The sequence below is a fragment of the Dermochelys coriacea genome, chromosome 3 (assembly GCF_009764565.3).
Source record: "Dermochelys coriacea isolate rDerCor1 chromosome 3, rDerCor1.pri.v4, whole genome shotgun sequence".
NCBI classification, from domain to species: domain Eukaryota; kingdom Metazoa; phylum Chordata; order Testudines; family Dermochelyidae; genus Dermochelys; species Dermochelys coriacea.
The window spans coordinates 171,544,679-171,568,519 of NC_050070.1; the positions used below are offsets into that span (position 1 = coordinate 171,544,679).

Below are 23,841 nucleotides of genomic sequence, written 5' to 3' on the forward strand. Positions count from 1 at the left end.
CGTGCCAGTATAGACAGTGCACCAGAGCTAGTAGCTACGCCTCTTGTGGAGGTGGGTTTTTTAGAATGCTGGGAGAGTTCTCTCCCAGTGCTGCACCACGACTACACAAGCCACGTTAAAGCGCTGCCACGGCAGCACTTTAATGTTGCCAGTGTAGATGAGCCCTTAGTTCCTTTGTTTTTTCAGGTGTTTTCAGCAGTCTTCCTTCTTGGGCAGGGAAGGAGTGGAGAAGAGCCTTGATTAACTCACTCCCCAGCCTTAAATAGGATTTACATATGGGAGGAATCCTTTGTTTCCTACTTTGACCCCACCCCCTCCAGTGAAAAAATACCAGAAGTCCAAAATGATGTCTAGTACCAGGTGACATGATACTGCATGAAGGCAGCATCCAGGAAACTTCTCAGGAAGGAGGGAGATTAGCATCTTCAAAGTCCTATTATCCTTCCTAATGGCCCATCCAGGCTGATTGCATAGTGTCTGGTGAGTATTCCTCAAGTATACGCACCATTGTAATTGTTACATAGTCAATATTCCTAACTTCAGATACAGAAATGATACAAATAGGATAATCATATTCAGTAAATCATAACCTTTCTAATGATATCTCACATGACCCATCTTACATCAAACATATCTTAGTTATGCCATATTCATATCATAACAATATTTTTATGAAGAATATGGGGCGTAATGTCACACCCACTGCCTATTAATTTTGTTGGTGACCCCTGGTTCTCGTCTTATGGGAAGGGGTAAATAATACTTCTCTATTTACTTTCTCCACACCATTCATGATTTTATAAACTTCTATCATATCATCCCTTAGTTGTCTCTTTTCTAAGCTGAACAGTACCAGTCTTTTTAATCTTTCCTTGTACCCCTGATCACATTTATTTTCCTTCATGACTGTACTTTTTCCAATTCTAATGTATCTTTTTTGAGGTGCAGTGATTAGAACTGCACACAGCATTGAAGGTGTGGGCATACCATAGATTTATATTTTCTGTCATATTATCTGTCCCTTTCCTAATAGTTCTCATGTTCTGTTAGCTTTTTTGATTGCCGCTGCATGTTGAGCAGGTGTTTTCAGAAAACTGTCCACGATGACTCTGAAGATCTCTTTCTTGACTGGTAACAGCTAATTTAGACCTCATCATTTTGTATCTATTGTTGGCATTATGTTTTCCAATGTGCATTACTTTGCACTTATAAGCATTGAATTTCATCTGCTATTTTGTTGCTCAGTCACCCAGTTTTGTGAGTTCCTTTTGTAACTCTTGACAGACAGCTTTGGATTTAGCTATCTTGAGTACTTTAGTATCATTTGCAAATTTTGCCAACTCACTGTAAATCCCCTTTTTCCAGATAATTTCTGAATATGTTGAATAGCACAGGTCCCAGTACAGAACCCTGCGTGACACCACTATTTACCTCTCTCCATTCTGAAATTGAACCAGTTATTCCTACCCTTTGTTTCTTAACTTTTAACCAGTTACTGATCCCTGAGAAGACCTTACCTCTTAGCTCATAATTGCTTACTTTCCTTAAGAGCCTTTAGTGTGGGACTTTGTCAAAGGTTTTTCAGAAAGTTCATGCACACTATATCAACTGGATCCCCCTTGTCCACATGCTTGTTGACAGCCTCAGAGAATTGTAATACATTGATGAGGCATGATTTCCCTTTACAAAAGCTGTGTTGACTCTTTCCCAAGAAATTGTGTTCATCTATGTGTCTCATAATTCTGTGTTTACTATAGTTTCAACCTATTTGCCCATTGACTGAAGATAGGCTTACTAGCCTGTAATTGCCAAAATCACCTCTGGAGCCTTTTTTAAAACTAGGTGTTAATTAGCTATCCTCCAGTCATCTGGTACAAAATCTAATTTAAGTGATAGATTACCTACCACAGTTAGTAGTTCTGCAGTGTCATCTTTGAGTTCCTCCAGAACTCTTGGGTAAATACCATCTGGTCCTTGTGACTTATTACTGTTTAATTTATCAATTTGCTCCAAAAACTCCTCTCTTGATGCCTCAATCTCTGAACATTCCTCAGATTTGTCATCTGAAAAGAATGGCTCAGGTGTGGAAGTCTCCCTCACATTCTTTCCAGTGAAGACAGATGCAAAGAATTCATTTAGCTTCTCTGCAATGGCCTTGTCTTCCTTGAGTGCTCCTTTAGCACCTTGATTGTCCAGTGACCCAGCTGCTTGTTTGTCAGACTTCCTACTTCTGATGTATTTTTAAAAAATTGCTGTTAGTTTTTGTGCGTTTTGCTAGTTGTTCAAATTCTTTTTGGCCCTGTTTAATTCTACTTTTACACTTGGCTTGCTAGAGTTTATGCTCCTTTCTATTTTACTCAGTAGGATTTAACTTCCAATTTTTAAAAGATGCCTTTTAGCCTCTCACTGCCTCTTTACTCTGTTATTTAGCCATGATGACATATTTTTGGTCTGCATGCTGTTTTCTTGATTTGGGTTCACATTTAGTTTGAGCCTCTTTTGTGGTTTTTTAAAATAGTTTCCATGCAGCTTTCAAGCTTTTCACTCTTGTGGCTGGTCCTTTTAATTTTCATTTAAGTAGCTTCCTCATTTTTGTATAGTTCCTCCTTTTTGAAGTTAAATGCTACCATGGTGGGGTTCTCTGGTATTTTCCCCTCTACAAGGATGTTAAATTTAATTACATTAAGGTTGTTATTACAGAGCGGTTCAGCTATATTCACCTCTTGTACCAGATCCTCTGTTCAATTTAGGGCTAGATCAGGTATTGCCTTTTGGGTTCCAGAACCTACTGCTTCAAGAAGCAGTCAATGGTATCTAGAAAATTTATCTCTTCATCCCTTCCTGAGGTGACATGTACCCAGTCAATATTGGGTTGAATAGTTGAAAACCCCTATTGTAACTGGGTTTTTAGTTTTTGTGGTCTCGCTAACCTTCCTGAGCGTTTGACAATCACAGTCACCATCCTGGTCAGGTGGTAGGTAGTGCATTTCTGATGCTATACCCTTATTATTCAAGCATGGAATTTCTATCCATAGAGATTGCATAATACTGTTTGATTAATTTAAGATTTTGACTATATTTTGACTCTATGCTTTCTTTCATATATAGTGCTACCCTTCTACCAACACAACTACTCTGTTATTCCTCTATATTTTTTACTCTGATATTACCATGTCCTATTGATTATCATCATTCCACCAATGCCTACTATGTCAATTTCCTCATCTAATACCAGGCACTCAAGTTCACCCATCTCAATATTTAGACTTTAGCATTTGTGTACAATAACTTATCAAATTTGTCAATATTTAGTTGCCTGTCTTCATGTGATGTAATTGAATGGGACTGTTTTTCATTTGACTGTTTCTCTTCAGTTTCTACCTTTATTTTATCATATTTGTATGGTATCTTTTGTCCTGAAGTATTCCAAATCTTTTGCAAACTATATATTGGCATCACTTTACTTACTACTGAAATGCAGATATCTCTGAGGGACAAGGGATTCTACACTAGCCACAGTGTTTCAGGGAGGAAAGAAAAACATTATCCAGTAGATACAGGGTACATTTTGGTAAACAAATTGTAATTTTCCTGAACATGGTGTTTGGCCATGTGACTGAAGCTAAAATTTTTGGTGTTGTAAAAAGTTACATGTGAATTTTAAAAAGAAAAGGAGTACTTGTGGCACCTTAGAGACTAACAAATTTATTAGAGCATAAGCTTTCGTGAGCTACAGCTCACTTCATCGGATGCAAAAAAAACCTTTTTTTTCCCACCAAATGCATCCGATGAAGTGAGCTGTAGCTCACGAAAGCTTATGCTCTAATAAATTTGTTAGTCTCTAAGGTGCCACAAGTACTCCTTTTCTTTTTGCGAATACAGACTAACACGGCTGCTACTCTGAAACATGTGAATTTTAATCACCACAAATGGTCATGAGTAGGTTTGGCTGAAAATAGAATTTCCATCCCATGGGAATTTCTAAGATTGTTCCAAATCAGGATGAAAAGTCAATCTCAGAAATTTTTGTGAAATGAAAATATTGAAAAGCATTTTGTTTCAAACATTATATTATATTATTATAAAAGTCAAAATGATAAAGTCAAAATGAAATGTGTCAACCTCACTGAAACAAACTGCAGAGATAATTTCCTGTTGAAAATTCTGAAAAATGCAATACATCCACACAAAATGGTTCAATTTTGTTGAATCAAGGTTTTACAATAGAAAATTGTTCCCTTGGAAAATTTTCGACAAGCTTTAGACATAACATTGATTTTATGGGCCTCTGTTGGCACTATGAACAGTGAAGATGTGCTGGACTAATGGTTAAATGCTTACCCAGAAGGAAATGACTGATTCATCACCTTTCTTTTGAAGGCCACCTGTGCAAATGCTGATCAAACCCGATCCAGCTTTGCTTAGGAGATCTTTTGAGATCACGTAGCTTAAGAAAATATGATTTGTAGGCCTTACCACTAATGGGAGTTAAATGCATGTATCTGGGGAAGATTGTGCCTTACAGTCTTTTTTCATATTTACATTTAATATCGGATTTCCAATGGCTGATGTAGGTTTGCTCTCCATTTTATAAAATGCTGATTTATATGCTAATAAGTTAAGTCTGGTTTACTGAAGTAAAGGCTTGTTTTAAAAAGAGAATAGTATTGTAACACTGAACAGCCAGTCTGGAAGACAGCTGACTGTTGTTCAGAGCTTGAAATATCACTTTAACAATTGTCTCATAGTTTTAAAGTCCTATGGTGGAATATTACCATTATTAGGATTTCAGATAGAAAAACCTATTTCTTTTAAGCAAATCTGAACTTGCAGATACACAGTACAGTTGGAAGAGGAAGACACCTGTTAGATAGTTCCTCAATGAGAGGCAAATTGGGATCTTAAGAAATTCCTGCTTTTGGTTACAAAGATTTTTCAGGAAATGGGATTTTTTTGAGTTAAAAAATGGTGACTGTTTAAAGCCAGTGATGACTTAAAAGAAATGTTTTGGCTTGGGGATGGGGAATGGGTTGCTAGTGGAAAAATAGTGTATTTTGTTTCTAGGTCACTGGTTAAAATCCAGTAACCTAGTGTCTGAAAGTAGTTTCCATTTGCTAGCCACTCATTGGTTTTTGTGAAGTGAATTGGTATTCTCAGTGGACTTCCTAGTGGACTGTGTCTTCATCACAAAAAATACCAGTATATTTTGTGCTAACTGGCACTTAAAGCGTAACTAAGATATTGAATAGGCTCGGAATCTGTTCTCTCACTGCCCCATAGTGTGGTGGAGGCCTAACTAAATCATACAGAAATACCCCCAGGCAGGATAGACACATAGTAATATGGGAAAACCTGAATGGTTGCTCTCCTTGTGCCATGTCTATTCTGTGGCTAAATAGTTTCAGTGTCCAGAAAATCTACTATGAGCTCTAAATTCCCTATACAATTTAGATAAAAGAAATGATGTGTTACATGTATCCAAGCACTCCAATAAAAAAATCAAAGTAGAAATGTTACTGCAATGCTTTAGGAAAAATGTAATAAAGTCCAGGGTTAAGAAGCAGAAAACTGGAACAGATGCAGAGAAGGGCTACTACTATGATCCGATGAATGGAAAACCTACCTTATGAGAGGACACTTGAAGAGCTTGACTTGGTTAGTCTAACCAAAAGAAGGCTGAGGGGAGATACATGGTTTCTCTCTATAAATACATCAGAGGGATAAATACTAGGGAGGGAAAAGAGTTATTTAAGTTAAGCGCCAGTGTGGACATGTGATGGGGTGCACTTACCCTGCACTGGATGGGGAAGGATTAACTTCTTGCTGTGGGCTGAACAAGCCATGTCCCCACATCCCTACTGGGCATGCTCCAGGTGCAGCATGAGTATAAAAGGGAGAAGCCAGCTCAGTCTGGGTTGACTGCTGAGCAGGAAGGATGATCTTTTCTGGCTCCAGCCCAGGAGCAGTTGGAACCCCTGACTGCAGAAGTCAAAGGTACTGAGACCCACACAGATGCTCAATTGCATGTGGATGCCCAAGAGGGATCAGAGTCCCTGGTAACTGTATGTGATGAGAAGCCTGGAGACCCCTACGATGCCTCAATGGCAGCTCCAAGAGACCTGGTAGAAAGTGGCCCCGGGGGGGGAGGGGAGAGGGGCATGGGACACTAACTATAGTCCTGTGGGAAGTTGGCGTGTTTCAGTTGGAGCTCTGCTGACTCAGTGGTGGAACACTCCACCACTATTAGGGCCCTGGGCTGGGGCCTGGTGGAGCAGGATAGGCCTGGGTCTTCCTACCCGGCTACCCCCCCACCCCCAGGTGGCGGCCCATTAGCTCTGGCCACAAGGCCTTACTGCCCTGCGAATGAGGGCAACTCTGCTGACTCTGGCCATTGGGCCACATAGCCCTGAGAGGCAGGGCAGTCCGATTGACTCTGGCCATTGGGCTGTCGAGCCCTGAGGGAGAGGGCATCTGTATTGATCCTTACTGTTAGGTTTTCTAGCCCTGAGGACAAGGGCAGCTGAATTGACTCTGACCACTAGGCCATCCCATCCCAGAGGCAGGGGCAATTATATCGACTCTAGCCATTTGGCCTCACTGCCTGAGGTAGAGGGCAGCTTGGAGGACTGGGTGCACACACACCCTGCACTGGACAGGGTTTCCCCACCTGTCACAGGATACAAAAACAAATGGATATAAATTGACCATCAAGAAGTTTAGGCTTGAAATTAGATGAAGGTTTCTAACCATCAAAGGAGTGAAGTTCTGGAACAGCCTTCCAAGGGGAGCAGTAGGGGCAAAAAACCTAACTGAGCTTGATAAGTTTACAGAGGGGATGGTATGATGAGATTGCCTACAGTGGTATGTAGCTGATCTGTGACTGCTAGCAGCAAATATCTCCAATGCCAGTGATGGGACACTAGATGGGGAGGTCTCTGAGTTACTACAGACAATTCTTTCCCAGGTGTCTGGCTGGTGGATCTTGTCCACATGCTCAGGGTCTAACTGATTGCCATATTTGGGGTCAGGAAGGAATTTCCCCCCGATGAGATTGGCAGAGACCCTGGTTTTTTTTCACCTTCCTCTGCAGCATGGGGCATGGGTCACTTGAAGGTCTAAATTAGTGTAAATGGTAGATCCTCTGTAACTTGAAGTCTTTAAATCATGATCAGAGGACTTCAGTAACTCAGCCAGAAGTACTGGGTCTATATCAGGAGTGGGTGGGTGAGTGATATTCTATGGCCTGCAGTGCGCACAAAATCAGACTAGATTATCATGATGGCCCCTTCTGGCCTTAAAGTCTATGAGTCTAAGTGGAAACCTCAAGGTCTGATGCCCAGGGCTCTAGTCTAAGGCAGTGGATCTCAGCCTCTCCAGACTATTATAACCCCTTCAGGAGGTGAGGCCTGAGTCCCGCTGCCCAGGGTTGAAGCATGTAACTTAGCTTTGTGGGGCTGCCTGTTGTGTGGGGCATCAGATAATTGCCCTGCTTGCGACCCCCTAACACCAACCCTACACTTGTGACCCCCCTAAACACATCCCACAACCCTCCTGGGGCTCAGGACCCCCAGATTGAGAAACACTGATCTAGATGAGTTGACATACCCCCTGGAAGACCTCTGCATACCCCCTGGGGCTCATGTACCTCCGGTTGAGAACCACTGGTTTAAGGGATATAGAACTTTGATCTCAATGTATGTAGATTTATCACTAACATTAGTGGTTGTCATGTGAATAAATCTTCTGGAATCTTGAGGAAAATATACAGTGTATTATATACCCTAAAGAAATTGGTCCGTGGAGCAATTGTTACTGAACCTATTTAAAGAACAGGCTGTGAAACTGGCAGACCAGGTGCCAGCTCATGTCAAGATTCCCATGTCTCAACTGAACACTGACAAATACATATCTGGAATCAGTCTGGCTCATCTGTATATTAGTATTGTTAAAATAGACGCTAAGATGATAAGAATGCGTTTAGTGTTTAAACTTTATGGAATGCTTGTGAGCTTCTGCATGCGTTAATCTCACTTATAGAATCTATATCCCATATTGTAAAGTAATATTTAAGCATTTGTATTGTAAGCCTCTATGAATATATAAATCACCAGATAGGAGAGAGACATTAACTAGTACAAAGTCCAACAGAAGGTGTAATGTCCTGGAAACAAGAAAGGCCCATTAACATCAGATGAAGGAAAGAAGTACTTATGGCACCTTAGAGACTCTAAGGTGCCACAAGTACTCCTTTTCTTTTTGTGAATACAGACTAACACAGCTGCTACTCTGAAACCTAACATGAGATGGAATATTATGGAATATTAAAGAGGACAAAAGACTTTGTTGCTCTGCTCTGGACCCCACCAGCAATGTAAAGGTGACATGAGTCCCCGGAGAAGAGGACAAGGACAATAGAAAATCCTGAGGCAAGGGTGTGAGGACCAGGGGCCTTCAGCTGGAGGCCAAAGACCCTCTTGTGAGGACATTGCACTATTTTATGTGGGGTTTTCTGTTACTTCAGAAGGTGACAGGTGTGCTCTGAGTATACCTACAGAATTGAGCTCCTCGATGAGGTAGGCATTCTCCTGCCTGGTTTGAGAATCTTTCTTTGGCACCACCGGGGCTTTGGCTTCAGCTAAGGCTACAAGCAACTCATTAACTGTGGGGTGGCATCAGTTCTTTAGGAGCCTAAAGGACTCTGGTGCCTACAGAGTTAGATGGCAGCTGAGTGGTGGCTTTGAAAATGTCTGTGGCACCTAAATGGTGGACTTAGGCACCTAGAGAGGCAGATAGGCACCTAAGTCCTTTTAAAGATATGGGCCTTTGTGCCTAAAGTAGGCACAATGCCTTCGGAAGTAGTGCACTTAACTACAGCTTCCCATCTATGGCTTTTTAACAAAGTGCACTCCTTTGTGTTGGTCCATGTTTGCTGACCAGTATGATTGATGGAGGCATGGCCCCACCAATAAGGGGTTTCTAATGCTACTATTAGCAGCTGTTAGTTCCTGGTGGCATCAATTCAGATATTTCTTGGGGGGGGGAAGGCAAATTCTGGTCCCCCCGTCCTCCACTCCCCCTGTCCCCGGAGGGGAGCCTGGGTTTCCCTCATCTTGGGAGTTTCCCCTCTCTCTTATGCACACAGCGGTTGAGCGGATGGTGCCAGAAGTCGAGTTCTCAGCTGACTCCCCTATGCTCCTTTTGTCCTCTCCCCATCCTTGCAGGTCATCCTCAGAGGTGAAGAATTGTTGTTACCTTGCAGTATAATAAAGGGATCTCAGGGGAAGTGGATCCTTAAAATTAAAAATGATGGCTGTTTTTTTTTAAACATCATCATGTAGGATATAAAGAATGAAACAAATGAATAAAACATTCAGACTTGATGTCAGTAATTACGACTCCATTAATGGTGGAGTAGAACCACTTACACCAGATGTGAACTCGGCCCATTGTGTGCAAAGAAATCACGCAATTCTATCAGGCAGTATGCTGCAACATCAGATGATGGCTGAGTTTAAATGGATGTGGACTGTCATTAAAAATAATTTAAAATGAGGAGCCATTAGTGAAGACAAAGGCAGTATTGGATGACACAGAGAGAGGTACAGTTAAGTGGTATGATTCACTTGATTAGCCTGAAAAAGTAGGAAGGATGGCCCTTTGAGGACCAAACAGGCTAGTAAACTTTTTGGTCTGGTTAAACAATGAACTTTGGAATGAGGTGGAGCTGAATTGGCAGCAACCCTTCTCTTTGCTCCAGGCCAAGCTGGCTGGGGAGGAAAGGCCAGGTTTGGGAAGCAGGAATGGCTTTACTGCAAACTTTAAAAGCAGAGATTGATCTAAACTGCAGAGTTTGGATTTGGATTTGAATTCTCCAAAATCAGGAGTGTTTGGATCCCAGGATTTGATTCAATCCATTATGGACTCCATGGGAACTGTGGGTTCTCAGCAGGTCTGAAAATCAGGCCACTCGTTTCCCTGCTTAAATGTGGATACAAGGGCCTAACTTTAGATTCCCAAATTTTAACATTTAGGCCTAAATAAATAACAGTTCCTGTAACTAACTACAGAATTACTGTACAGTGAAGAGTTGCATACAAAATAGTACAAGCCCCAGTTTTAAGAAATTCAAGAAAATAAGTGCTTGATTCATCGTTATTTGCCAAATTAAATAATTTTGTCTTGACTTTTTTTTACTAGTCCTGCATAATAAACTACTTGTGCAATTAGCAATAAAATTGTCACTCCTGTAAGGAATTTTTTTAAAGCTGGGAACAAGTGTCACATTTATTACTTTTTTGGAGGGTTGCAATTAAAAATAGCTGTCCTATTTTCAGATAGCTAGTGCACTTTTGGTCTTTGTTTATCCAGGTCTGTAGATAGATGAAAAGTAAGTGTCATTAGATAGAAATTACTTGTGCACATTGTGGGAAATTTTAGTCTTTCAATGCAAACATGGGGTTATAGTTGCAATCTGCATGAATTATTTTGAAAGGAAAGAGTCAGCACACTTTGGTTTCACTGTTTTCTGTATCAATTTTTTACATTTAACCAAGATGTGTTGGTGCCGTTAGTTCTCCATATAATATTGTGGTATGATTTATGTAATGCCTGCAGTCTTTGATTGTGTAGATTTAGCAGGAATACAATCAAATATTGGAAACATAACACATACTGTAGTTATACTGCAGAGTGATATAGAAGTTAAATAACAACAAATGAAAAATAAAATTCCCAATACCCAACTAAAATTAACTCTGGATTTTTTTGCTCTCTCTATGAGAATATTCTACCCAGAAGCCCTCACTTGGACTAACCTTCAATGTGTGGTGTGTACTGCTGAATGGTACTGAAGACTTGCCTCTATTAGTGGTAAAGATGTTATTTACCACTAGAGATGGGCACAGACCAAATTGCAGATCCATACACTCCCAAACTTTTTCTAATGTACAAAACCAAAACCATGGATTTAAATACTTTGGGATGTTTGGATTCAGATTCAAATCCAAACTTTGAGCTTGAGCACATCTCTAATAGCTAGCCAAACAGGATGAAAAGTAAAGTGTAAACTAAAACAATAATATCAACTGGTTGGTGTTATTACAGAGGAAAAGTGTCTTGAGAGGAATGACGTTTGGTGATCAGTTGGCAAGAGCAAACAGCACAAATGCCCTATTTTGCCGAAAACATTGGGACATCTAGGGCCAAAATGGGATGTATAGTTACCCTAGGCCAGGAGTCCCCAAACTTTTTCAATTGTTCCCCCCACTTATCTGGTTGGTACCCTCCCCCCACCCCCCGGAGTTGTGAGCAGAGCTGGTACTGGGTGCCGGGGGTCCTGGTGGGGCTGTGGGCTGCAGTCAGGGGCTGGGAGCGGGGCCGCGGCTGGGAGTGGGAGCCAGAGATGCAGCTGGGGTGCGCCTAGGAGCAGAGCCATGGCTGGGGCTGGGGGAAGGGCTGGGGTGGGGCTGGAGCAGATCTGAGGCCAGAGCAGGACAAGGGGTGCTGCATCCTCACCTCCTGTGGAGGCTGACCCGGGCCCCACTTCACACGCCTCCCCAAACATTCCTCCATGCCCCCTACCGGGGCGCGCCCAACAGTTTGGGGACCACTGCCCTCGGTGGTAGTAAGAGCCACCCAGGGAGCCTGGGCAGTTCTGTGGAGCCCATGGTCCTCCACCTGCCCTGGACAGGGGACCCGGGTGTCTAAAAGCAGCCCCTGGCCTGTATCTCTGCACCCCTGGGTATGTTGCCCAGGGCAATGGAGGGTTCAGGGCTCCCCAGAGTGGCCCGGAATCCCTGGGCAGCTCTTAACATGGTCCTGGCTTCCAACCAGGCTAGGGGGTGGGGCCTTGGGACAGGGGGAGGAGCAGGGAAAGGGCCTTGTGACGGGGGACATGTGGGGGGGGTCCCAATGTTCTTTGTGCCCAGGGCCCCAATAAAACTTAATCCACCTCTGGGAATGCAGTATTATATAGATAATTTATCATACCATAGAAGCAGCTTAGGAAGAATCATTAAGGGATCTTCAGTTATCAGGTTTTTTGTATTGCTGCTTCTATTATTTTAAATTTTCAGGCAATGTGCTCCTCTTTTACAAAAGTGAAAGTGAGAATTTTTCATTCATTAAAGAGTGACTTGCTTCCCTTGAAGTCAACGGCTTACTTCCCATTTACTATACTGATGTAGTGTCGGCTCCTGATGTAACCAATCTTATAAATCTTTTGTATAGCACTCTACGTTTAAAATGCTTATTAGGTTTATCTCTGAAACTGCTTACAGTGTTAAAAGTAGCAGTTTAGAGTACAGTACTTAGATGTTTACATTTCATGGAATTTAAAGTAAGTATTGGTTACGTATTTCGATACACCAAATTAGTAACTGATTTAAGCTTTGTAATTTATTTTCATTGGGTATCAGTTGGCTCCCTGGGAAATAGCCCAATTAAGCACATTAGCTGATTTTCCTTTAAATGAAGTGTACTACGGTTATTTATTTCTTCTGGTTTAATTTTTTAATAAGTATTTCTGGCTATGTATCACGTGTATTAGCTTTGAAAAAACAAAATCAGTAAATGTATAAAAGTGAGTGTTAAGCTCACTATGGGCCTCAATATGTGAGAGGCTGAGATACCTCCTTTAAGTCAATGGTAGCTGAGGGTTTGCAGCCCTACACAAAATTGAGCCCTAGCTGTGCAAGAGGGGAGAAGTTGGGCAAGGAAAGTATTTCATTGCGTTGGAATGAACTCTAGGTCATCTAACTGGACCGACACAAAGTTGATTATGGAACATACTTTTTAAGGTATCAGAGCCAGAAAAAGCACAATGCTGCCAAACAATATTTAATAATTTTATTCAAAAATTAAAAAAATAAAAACCCTTGGGACTCTATTAGATCATTGAAACCGACTGCTTATTTGATGAAGAATGTGTTTTTTCAGATTGAATTACAGGGTTCTCATGACATTCTGAAAACCTAAACTGTGTTATTTTAGTGGGTGCAAAATAAAAGGAATTAACTGGTAATCATAGGCCATTTTAAGAAGGGAGGGGGAGGAGCTAATGAGCAGCTGTTTGAGGGTTTCCTCCCCTGCTCTTCCCCAATTTAAGCCTTATGTTTTCTATAGCACTGTGAGAAACTATTTTTCTTGAGCTATTTTCACATTTCCTGGCCCAGCTCATATCTTCCAAGTGATGACGTGTGCTAGAAAATACAGCAAGAGAAATAGAGTGACATTTCCTGAATGAACTTGCAAAAATGCAGAAAAAACTTTTTCAAAGAGAAAAGGAATGTACGTACCTTGGTCCTCACTCAGTCTAGACAAGGCTTTAGGTCTTCCAAAGGCAAGTCTGTGACCGTGGGGAAGAATCATCCATTCATTCAAGACCAGGTTTTGCCTACCTTATTTATGTTGAAATCAGTGGGACTCCTGAAAGAGCAAGGTATTACCCAGCATTATCAAGAATGATGGAATCTGACCTTGATTTGCAGAAATCCTTAGAACTGGTGATCAGTGTTGTACAGAAGTGCATCAGGCCCTGAAACAGAATGTTAATCTTTCCTCAGGCATCACAGATGCATGTTCATAGTTAAATTAATTCAGGCCATATCTTGATGTTTGTATTGATTCCATCAATACAGCTTCCCTGATGTCAGGAGGTTTATGAAGAGGATGAATGTAGTCATGAATAGGAAAATATTAATTTGATTGGACAGTCATTCAGCTCTGTGTTCAGTTTCATATTTTCCACAGCTAAGAGTCTTTTTTCTTCAACAGTGTTTCTGTCAAGAGGTGGACTTAATACTTGGTTCACCTTAACATCTTTGAGTCTTTTGGGTGTTTTGTGCTCCCTTCTTACTTGATTTGAAACTCATGGTGGGAAATTAAAATCCTTGCCGGGAGACCTTCAATAGCAAAATTGTTTTCTGTACAAGCCCTTTTTTGCCTCATTTACAATTGAAGGAGATGTGGCTGGATCTGGCAATCAGATTTTGAAAAGGATTGTCAGTGACAAAACTATAGAGAAAGCAGAATCGCTGGTTAGCAATGATGTCTGGTAAAGTGTGTTTTAAGCATTTCTTCTTTAACTGGTTTGCCAGTGTGTTAATGGGAGATTTATATCAGCTTGATTTCCTTCTTTGACAGGGTAGTTTGTTTGGTGGCTAGGGGGAATGTGATGGACATAATATTCCTGGACTTCAACAAGACTTTTGACACTGTCCCGCATGACATTCTGATAAGCTGGAGAAATGCAGGCTTGGCAGAACTATGATTAAGTGGATACATAATTGATTAAACAACCACAAAGAAAAAGTAACTATTAATGGAATTATGTCGGATTGGAGAGAGATATCAAGAGGGGTTCCACATGGATTTGTTCTGGGTCCGCTGTTGTTTAATATCTTTATTAATGACCTGGATGTAGGAATAGCAAGCATATGCTGAGAAGGATCTGGTGGTTCTAGATCACAACCTCAACATGAGTCAGCAATGTGATGCTGTTGAAAAAAATGCAAATGCAATTTTAGGTTGCATTAACAGAGGCAAAGCATGCAAGTCAAAGGAGATTATAATAGCACTCTACTTGGTGCTGGTTAGTCCTCAGTTGGAGTACTGTGTGCAATTTTGGTCACCAAACTATAGAAAGGATCCAGAGGTGAGTGACAAAGATGATCAAAGGGATGGAATGCAAGCCATATGAGCAAAGGCTGAACGAACTGGGTATGTTTAGTTTGGAAAAGAGGAGGAGATGCAGTGGGGGACATGATAATGGTCTTCAAATCCTTGAAAAGCTGTCATAAAAAAGATAGAAAAAGGTTGTTCTCTCTTGCCACAGAGGGCAGGATAAGAGGCAATAGGTTCAAACTACAGAATAGCAGATTAAGACTAAATCTCAGGAAACACTTCCTAACTGTAAGAACAGTAGGATAATGGAACCTAGAGAGGTTGTGGAAGCTCCTTCCCTGTAATTTTTTCTGTAAGAGATGCTCAAATCCAAACAGGAATTAAATTAGGGAAGTCTTATGGTCTTTGTTATACAGGAGGTCAGATTAGATGATCACAGTGGTCCCTTCTGGTTTTATAATCTGTGATCTGGGTTTCTCAATGCTATTCTAATGCTTGTTTCAAGAATTCTGCTCACCTACTGCAGTTGCAGAAAGCATGAAGTGCCTGTGCAAAATTTTTGTGAAGAAATACAAACCAGGGTGCCTATTTTGTCTTTGGGTCTCATTATAAATGCTAAATCTTTGGCCTGAATTCACCCAACGATTAGGTGTTCACTAAGTAGCACCATGCTTCAGAATTAGCTCCACTGAAATCAGTGGGACTACTCAGAGTAAGGTTCTACTCCACATGGGTGCGGGTGACAGAATCTAGTCCAGAGACTGTAAACCAAAACTGAGCAACCAATTTGTATGAGCTCTGTTTTACAGGTCCCTCTATCATCACCACTACTTTCACTTTGGGCACAAGAACTCAATAATGGAAAAATAAAGCTGGGGATTGAAGAATAAAAAGGAGAAGGATATTAAAACACCAGAGGTATACCTCACTAGTTGACTTTATTTTCTATGGGACCAGCTCTGACTTCTGATCTGAATCCATATTTTCCAAAAGTTCAGGAAGGTATGGATCCAGGGATCTGTTTTGGGTTTCAAGAATACAAAAGAAAATGAAGAGATTAACATAAAGTATTTTATTATTGTTATTATTATTATTATTTTATTTTATCTTTTTATTATAAAAGGATATATTTGCCATGTGGTCAATGCCCAAATGCCTGTTGTCTTCAGCTGCAGCAGGATCAAACTCAAAATGTGTCCAACAAGAGCTTCTTTTAGAAGAAGTAGGAAACAAATTTCAGCATCACAAGAGATGTGGCTTGCAATTACCTTTTTACATATCACAACTGTTCTTCCATCAGGTACTTCCATATAATTAGTTGATGTCAATCAATACAAGTAAACCTAGTGTTCTGACTATTTTAACAGCAATAAAATAGCTATAAAAAGAAAGTAACACCACACCACTGGAGTCTTGCCTTTGAACATGTTCTGGAAGATATAATTAAAACACCAAGTGCTTATTTCAAAGTCAAAGCCCATAAGTGATGGGTCTGGCATCATGCCTATTGCAGGAAGGCTAATTATGCCATAAATTAAACTGATTTTTTTAACCAAACATTATGACCTTTAATAAAATTGTTTTTACAACTAGCTGTCAATAAATCATCCAGGAAAGCTAGTGAGAAGTGTTCTGTGAGTACTTCACTTTTGTGAATTTCATTAGCTGCAGTTTATTTAGTTTTGTGAGCTGTGATATTTTTTAAATCTCAAATTAAAATCTCTGAACCATAAAAACAAATTCAAAAATATTAGCATTTCAGTCTCTGAAAATGAACCTCTCTAATTGCAGAAATTAGTCAAGACTGTATACCAATCAGGAGGTCATTAAAAAAAAAATAGTGCATAGCAAATGCTTGACTTAACTACAGTAGTTCCAGCAAAGCTCTTTCAGATATACAGTTTAAAGAGAGAGAAATTTCTCTAGGTAGATTGATTTGAAAGTAATGTGAATGTCTTTTAATTTAATAATCTGATATCTCATAACTTCAGTTTTCTGATGCTTCTTTTTATCTATTGCATTCTCCAGCACAGCAAGCTGTCTGAACATGGGTGCACTTGGACACATGCAAAGAACTGCAGTGGGAATAGGATTGTGCTGATTACTAAAGAAGAATACGGTAATGTCAATATACTTAGTTCAGGAGCCATTCAGTTTAGGCTATTGTACTACCTCAGCATAATTACAAATATTTTGGGATAAAATACAATAATGCTTGATTTGCTACCTTGAAATGGACATTTTTTTAAATTAGAATAATAGAATCATAGAATATCAGGGTTAGAAGGGACCTCAGGAGGTCATCTAGTCCAACCCTCTGCTCAAAGCAGGACCAATCCCCAACTAAATCTAAAACTAAATTAAACACTTTTGTTAGACTGGTACCAGAAAATGAAGCTAATATTTCTATTCCTCTGGCTCCTTACTATAGTACGAGGGTTTTACAAACAGATAGAAGAAGCATCTCTTCTCTGGGGAGCTTCAATCTAAGTTAGATAAGGCAAGACTGTTAGGGGGTTAAAAGTTGGGAAACTGAGTCCCAAGTCCACCCAATTTAAGGTTAATCAATTTTTGCCTTTATTTATACAATGCGAAACAGAATTATTGTTAATTACAATGTCTGGACATATATTTTCCAACACAAAGTTACCTTTGTTCTGTCAGCAATAACATTTTAAGCAGATTAGCAATTCTATGTAAAAGAAGAATTGGCAAAATCACATTTATGCCAGCATGCACTTGGCCTAAGTGTTACCTCATCTGCATTCATTTACCATCCATAATTACAAATCATTAAAAATATAGCTATCAAAGCTCTTAATCTTATCATTAACAATTCTTCATTTTATATTTCAGTATCATAAATCAGTACATGTTGTGCTGTGCGATCCTTAATCTACTAGAAAGGGGCGGGGAAGTTATGGAAAACATGATGATTCTTTACTGTCAACATTTCTTACCTTCTTTAAACATGCGTTTTTCACTTAAAGTTTGTGAATCATGACAAAGAAACTTCAGCAGAATTTTTCCTGTGAATACATTTTGAGGGGTGTCTCAGCTATAGGGCCTTGATATTTAGTTGCTTTTAATGGTACCTTAACAAGACAGTCTTTACTCTCAGCCCTTTTTGGTGTTGGCAGCATGTGAAGGGGTGTACAAACTCTTCACTGGACAGCAGAGGGTTAAAGAGCAGTTCTGGGCTCAGGAGGCCCACCCCTCCACCCTTGCAGAGCATGTTCCAATTGGAGGCAGGGTTTAAAAGGGAGCTGGCTGGTTCAGTTAGGGGACGGACAGGGCAGAGAGAAGAATTTGTCCTGGGTGCTCTGGAGGCAGAGGAAGCCAGACCCAGACCCAGACCCAGACCGGGAGAAGGAATATCGGTGAGTGGCAGTCCTTGTGGGCCAGAGCTGAGTAGGCAATGCGCAAAATAGTGCTTACAGGCACGAACTGCAGCATGCTGTAGGAAAGACAGAATTAGGAAGGGACCCAGGGAAGCTGATTTGATGCCCCTGAGGGTGGAAAATGCTGGACAGGGCCCTGAGTTGGAACCCAGTGGAGTGGAGGGCCTGGGTTCCTCTACCCCTCCTATAGCAACCACTAGGTAGGGTGATGGCCAGAGACTATAACCACTAGGTGGAGTGACTGCTGGGAACTGCAACCACTAGGTGGGGTGGCTGCCAGGGACTACACCCACTACATGGTGGACCATGAACCCATTCACAGGGCATCTTTATCTGTCACTTTTGCCTTTTCTTATTTCATGGCATTACAAGTTCAAGCTGGCTCTCCTCACATTCACAAATCTGTCCCTTTGGACTTGTCCGCTCCTCTCTTTCATTGCACTATCCCCCAAGTCAGCCTCATCTGTCCATTTGTTGACATCTCACAAAAATGTCTGTGCCTTATTTCATGCTGTCTGTTGTATACAAAACCCACTCTCTGAACTGATCTGTAAAGCCACTCCCCTCCTTCAAACCTCTTTTCAAGACCCACATCTGCCACGAGTCCATCTGCTTGATGAGCAGGTGAATGAAATAATGGGGATAGTTAGCATTTACTTTAGTTGGTATAATAACTTTTTTAATGTTGCAAATGTATATAAATAGTACAAATTTGATTGTATCCCCCTCTCCTCCTATACTTTCTATGTTGCTTGTCTTAAGAGCTTTGGAGCAAGGACCATGTCTTCATGTGTGTTTGTGCAGTGACTAACACAATGGAGCTCTGATACTGAGGGTGGCTTTTGGGAGCTACTGTACTCTAAAATAGGAATAAATAATAACTCCTTGGTAGATGTCACCAGCCTTCACTACTCCTTCATATTTTTTAAGAAGTCTGCTGTCCACCTGCACATTATAAGACATGTAGCCTCACAAGTACTCCCTACACTGCAAACCGTCTGATACATAGCTCTCTGGGACATCCACCCCCATCCATGTTCCCCGGTGATTGATGGATTGACCCTTTCACTTATTTCTGTCCTTCCCCACCACCACCACCACACACACACACATTGAAGAAAAGACATGGAATTAACTTCTCCTGATGTAGCTCCCAACTTTTAACTCCTCCTGGGTGTACGTTTACACACATATAGCCTCCTTTTGATGATTGAAAGCGCATGTTTCCAATATTTTAAATTTTTTACAAAGTAGGTACCATAAGCCAGATAAGTCATTGTCTCAATATATACAGAACTCTACCACAAATAGCTAACATTTGAACTCTTCCTATATGTCTTTCAGAAAAAGTGAGATTGTAGACGTTCTGATTATCTTCAAGTGCTTTTAAGACTATTTTTCTATTATTGATGTATTATGTCTATACACTGGTCCTTATATCAGATGGACTCCTGTATGATATATACTTGTATGTCATAATGGCAAAACACTCAGTAGAAAACAAAAATTGAAACATAACATATGATGGCTTATATGGTGGGCAAAATAAATCAACTTTAAATTATTTTTAAATGCTAAAAAAGGAAGACGTAGTTTTGAATGTGGCTATTGATAAGGATGAAAAAAAAGAAAGTTAGAACAAATACATTGCAGTTACCTGAACTCCATGAAGAAATATGAATAACTCTTTACTTGATCTGGAGTTTTTCTTCCTGACTTCATTAATCAACTGGTCATTAATCTGAAATACTTCACTGCAGCCTCACAGATCTGGTTTATGTATATGCATTTTTTAGCTTTTATTTCATTTGCTTTCTTTTAACATTGCTTGGGCAGCCCTTCCATTATGCTTGGATGTTTGTAAATTACAGACCCCGTGGGCTGACATAGTGTGAGAGGAAGGCAGATGTTTTTTCCCTCTCAGTGTACATGATGTAGTTTTAAAGTGAATGTACTAATAAATCCAATAAAACTCTTTAAACCAAATACCTATTTCATAAAATAATATCCAGGGTTTTTTTGCCTTTATTATGCAGTGATACAGAAGCCATAGGAACTTCAGATGACTAGCTCTCAATTACCATTCATTTGAGTTTCTATTGCTCATCCATGTGGGATATAAAATCATAGAAATATAGGACTGGAAGGGACCTTGAGAGGTCATCTAGTCCAGCTTCCTGCACTGTAACCAAGTAAACCAGTCAATCCCTGGCAGGTGTTTGTCCAATCTGTTCTTAAAAACCACCAATGACTGGGATCCCACAACCTCCCTTTGAAGCCTAGTCCTGTGTTTAACTGTCTTTATAGTGAGTTTTTTTACTAATATTTAAGCTAAATCTCCCTTGCTGCAGATTATGCCCATTACTTCTTGTCCTACCTTCACTGGACATGGAGAACAATTGATCACTGTCCTCTTTATAATAACTCTTAATATATTTGAAGACTGTTGTCAGGTCTCCCCTCCATCTTCTTTTGTCAAGACTAAAGGTGCCCAGGGTGTGTGTGTGTGTGTGTGTGTGTGTGTGTGTGTGTGTTAAAACCTTTCCTCATAGGCCATGTTTTCTAAACCTTTAATCATTTTTATTGCTCTCCTCTGGACTCTCTCCAAGTTGTTCACATATTTCTTAAAATGTGGTGCCCAGAACTAGACATAGTTCTCCAGCTGAGGCCTCACCAGTGCCGAGTAGAGCAGGACAATTATCTCCCATGTCTTGTATATGAAACTCCTGCCAACACACCTCAGAATAGTAGCCTGTTTTGCAACTGCATCACTTTGTTGACTCATATCCAATTTGTGATCCACTATAACCCATAGGTCCTTTTCAGCAGTACTACCATCTAGCCAGTTATTCCCCATTTTGTAGTTATGCATTTGGTTTTTTTCTTTCTAAGTATAATACTTTGCACTCATCTTAATTGAATTTCATCTTGTTGAATTCAGACCAATTCTTCCATTTGTCAAGGTCATTTTGAATTCTAAGCCTGTTCAAAGTGCTAGCAACCTCTCTTGGCTTGGTGTCATCTGCAGATTTTATAAACATATTCTCCACTCCATTATCCAAATCATTAATGAAAATATTGAATAGTACTGGACCCAGAACAGACCCCTGTCAGACCCCATAGATACGTCCCCCACAGTGTGAGAGCAAACCACTGATTGTTTTGCACCCAACTTATATTAATTTTATCTAGACCACATTTCCCTAGTTTACTTATGAGAATGTCTTGTGGGACTGTCAAAAGCCTTACTAAAATATTGATATAGACCATCTACAGCTTCCCTCCTATCCACTAGGCCATGTATGGTAAGTATCAATGGTGCCATGATTAACAGGACATAGTTTCCATGAATCCTGTTTTGATTTTTTGTATGGGGAAAAAACGGTTTCCCCCAATTTAATGAATAAAATGAAAAATAAATCCCAGATATACTGTGTATCTTACTTACTGATTTAACAGGTAATCCTGTTATCTGAGGCTGAGTGCAGCCTCCACCATCACTCATGAAAGTAAAGACTTTGACCTGACATTGTCAGTTAAGAGAACAGTGTCCTTCCTCATGTCTGTTTCTCCACGTTATGGCCAATTGGAGCTATTTAGCCAGTTCCTGCTTTTATTATCCAGTCATGTAGTCTCATTGATTTCAATAGGATTACTCATGCAAGTAAGGCATGCAGGATTTGGCCCTTCCCTCCTTTAAGATCTTTCTATTCCAGTGTCTGAAAGTCAGTAGGTATCTGGAGATGAAGGCAGCTTGAATACATCCTCATAAATGTAAATGGCCTTGGGAATCAGAGACTATAGGTAAGGCCTATTAAATAGATAAATGCGGGGTGATTTTTAACAGAGATCCTTTGTGTTCTGATCTGGATCCAAATTCCCCAATTTTTGAGTGGGTTGAGACCCAGCATTTCCCAGCTGCCAGATTCCCATTTAGATTTCAATTCCATTGAAGTTTGGGGAGGTATTTACATCTGGGGTTTTAGTTCAGACTTAATACTAGTTTTTCATGGAATAGGGGAAACACGGAATCTTTGCCAGGTGACTGAGAGCTCAAGATTGTATATCATTTACAAGTAGTCCAGTTTGTAAGAGGTTTCCCTAAGATTCTTGTGAGGTTTGTGAAATCATTTTTTTGCAATTCTGTTCTTGCATTTTTACATGTGCAGAACATAAAATGAGAGGTTATACTTTACATTTTATGGATAAAGCCTTTGGTTGTTGTATATTTATCAGTTACCTTATACATACTCTGTTATTTGCTTCCCAGTTTTGGTGAGAAAGCAAGGCCATTTTCAATATCCAAAGAGTCTTTCTGTTTGTGAGAGTTCCCAGTGAAAGCCCAGATATCAAACACCTGTTTTTCACTAAATGTGCGGATGTTGGTGGGTCAGGAGGGGAGTTGTGGGTTAGCTCATTCCACTGTAAAGCAATGAAAACCATAAAATATTATGAGCAAAAAGCCACCTGTTTCTGAATTAATGCCTGCCATCTACCTTTGTGGTTTAAATTGTAGGTTCAGTATCTAGGTGGTCTGTTTTCATTTCACTCTAACAAAGAAGATTTAACCACAGTATGCTAATTTGTATAGAACCTTCACAATAAACTCATTCCCAAAGCTCTTTAAAAAACAGGTCAGTGGAAATAATGGGAATGTTACATCACTGCAAACAGAGCATATACAATCAGATAAACTCTTAGGAACCACATCTTTTAACTCTTGCAGGAAACACAAGAGGAAGGGTGAATGCTTGATCATCAGAGAAGCTGAGAAAAAAACCTGTAAATCCTGACCCAACTATTGTTTCCTATCTAAACTTCTGCTCATTCCCAAAGAGCACAGACTACAGGACATTCTAGAGATATAAGATCTGGACATGTTTTATTATTTAACAAGATGTTAACATTGAGGATAGTGACGGAACAGTCTGTGTATATTTTCTTACTTGTAAAGTTCTCACAAGTGTGTTTTCTCCAAAATAGAAAATGTCAGCTGGCAAAGCCTTCAAGGGCATGAATGGCAAAGGTCACCTAGACAAGCCATCTGCATTGCCACGCATTGCAGTCTGTCTGTGTCTAACCATACTTGCAATAACAAGAGAGTGCAATCAGCATTCTACTGACAGTTTAAAAAAAATTATCAACGTGAAGACCAAAGATAGATGTGAGAGTAATGATCTGTCAGATGCAAGAATCTTTGTATAAATTATGATGAAACTTCCATATTTTGAAGATATTTCCTAATACTTCCCATTCCATTTGTTGTCTGCTTTTTTTTTTGGTGTCTTTTTTGTTCTCCTCTTCTGTGACATAATGTAGCATCATTGAAATTGAGGACTGAAAGAGATCTTGAGAGATCATCTAGTCCTTCCCCCGTGCTCAGTGAGCACCAAGTATACCTAGATCATCCCTGAAAGGTGTTTGTCTAACCTGTTCTTTAAAACCTCTAGTGAAAGGCATTCTACAGCCTCCCTTGGAAACCTATCCCGGTACTTAACTATCCTTATAGTTAGAAAGTTTTTCCCTAATACCTAACCTAAATATCCCTTGCTGTGGATTAAGTCAATTATTTCTTGTCCTATGCTTGGTGGACATGGAGAACAGTTGATCACCGTCTTCTACATAACAGCATTTAACATATTTGAAGATTATTATCATGTCACCACTCAGTCTTTTGTTCTCCAGGCAAGAAGAATTTGGGATATTAAAGGGATACGTCACATGGCAGTCTCCCTTTAATATCATAATCAAAGTTGAAGTCCAACTTCCAAGTCCAGCAACAAGTCTTACCACTTTTAAAAGTTTTGTTACACTCATC

The 23,841-nt window shown here is 40.1% G+C and overlaps 2 long non-coding RNA genes across 2 annotated transcripts; one reads left to right on the top strand and one right to left on the bottom strand.

Annotated features, from left to right (window-relative positions):
- Positions 1-2,311: 2,311 nt before the first annotated feature.
- LOC122459124 lies at positions 2,312-23,670 on the bottom strand. The gene is made up of 3 exons (XR_006279591.1): positions 23,661-23,670; positions 19,417-19,423; positions 2,312-2,458 (listed from the first exon to the last, which is right to left on the bottom strand). It is a non-coding gene; the product is annotated as an uncharacterized LOC122459124 (long non-coding RNA).
- On the top strand, positions 5,931-23,200 carry LOC119853823. The gene is made up of 3 exons (XR_005292234.2): positions 5,931-5,994; positions 16,651-16,741; positions 22,750-23,200. It is a non-coding gene; the product is annotated as an uncharacterized LOC119853823 (long non-coding RNA).
- Positions 23,671-23,841: the final 171 nt, after the last annotated feature.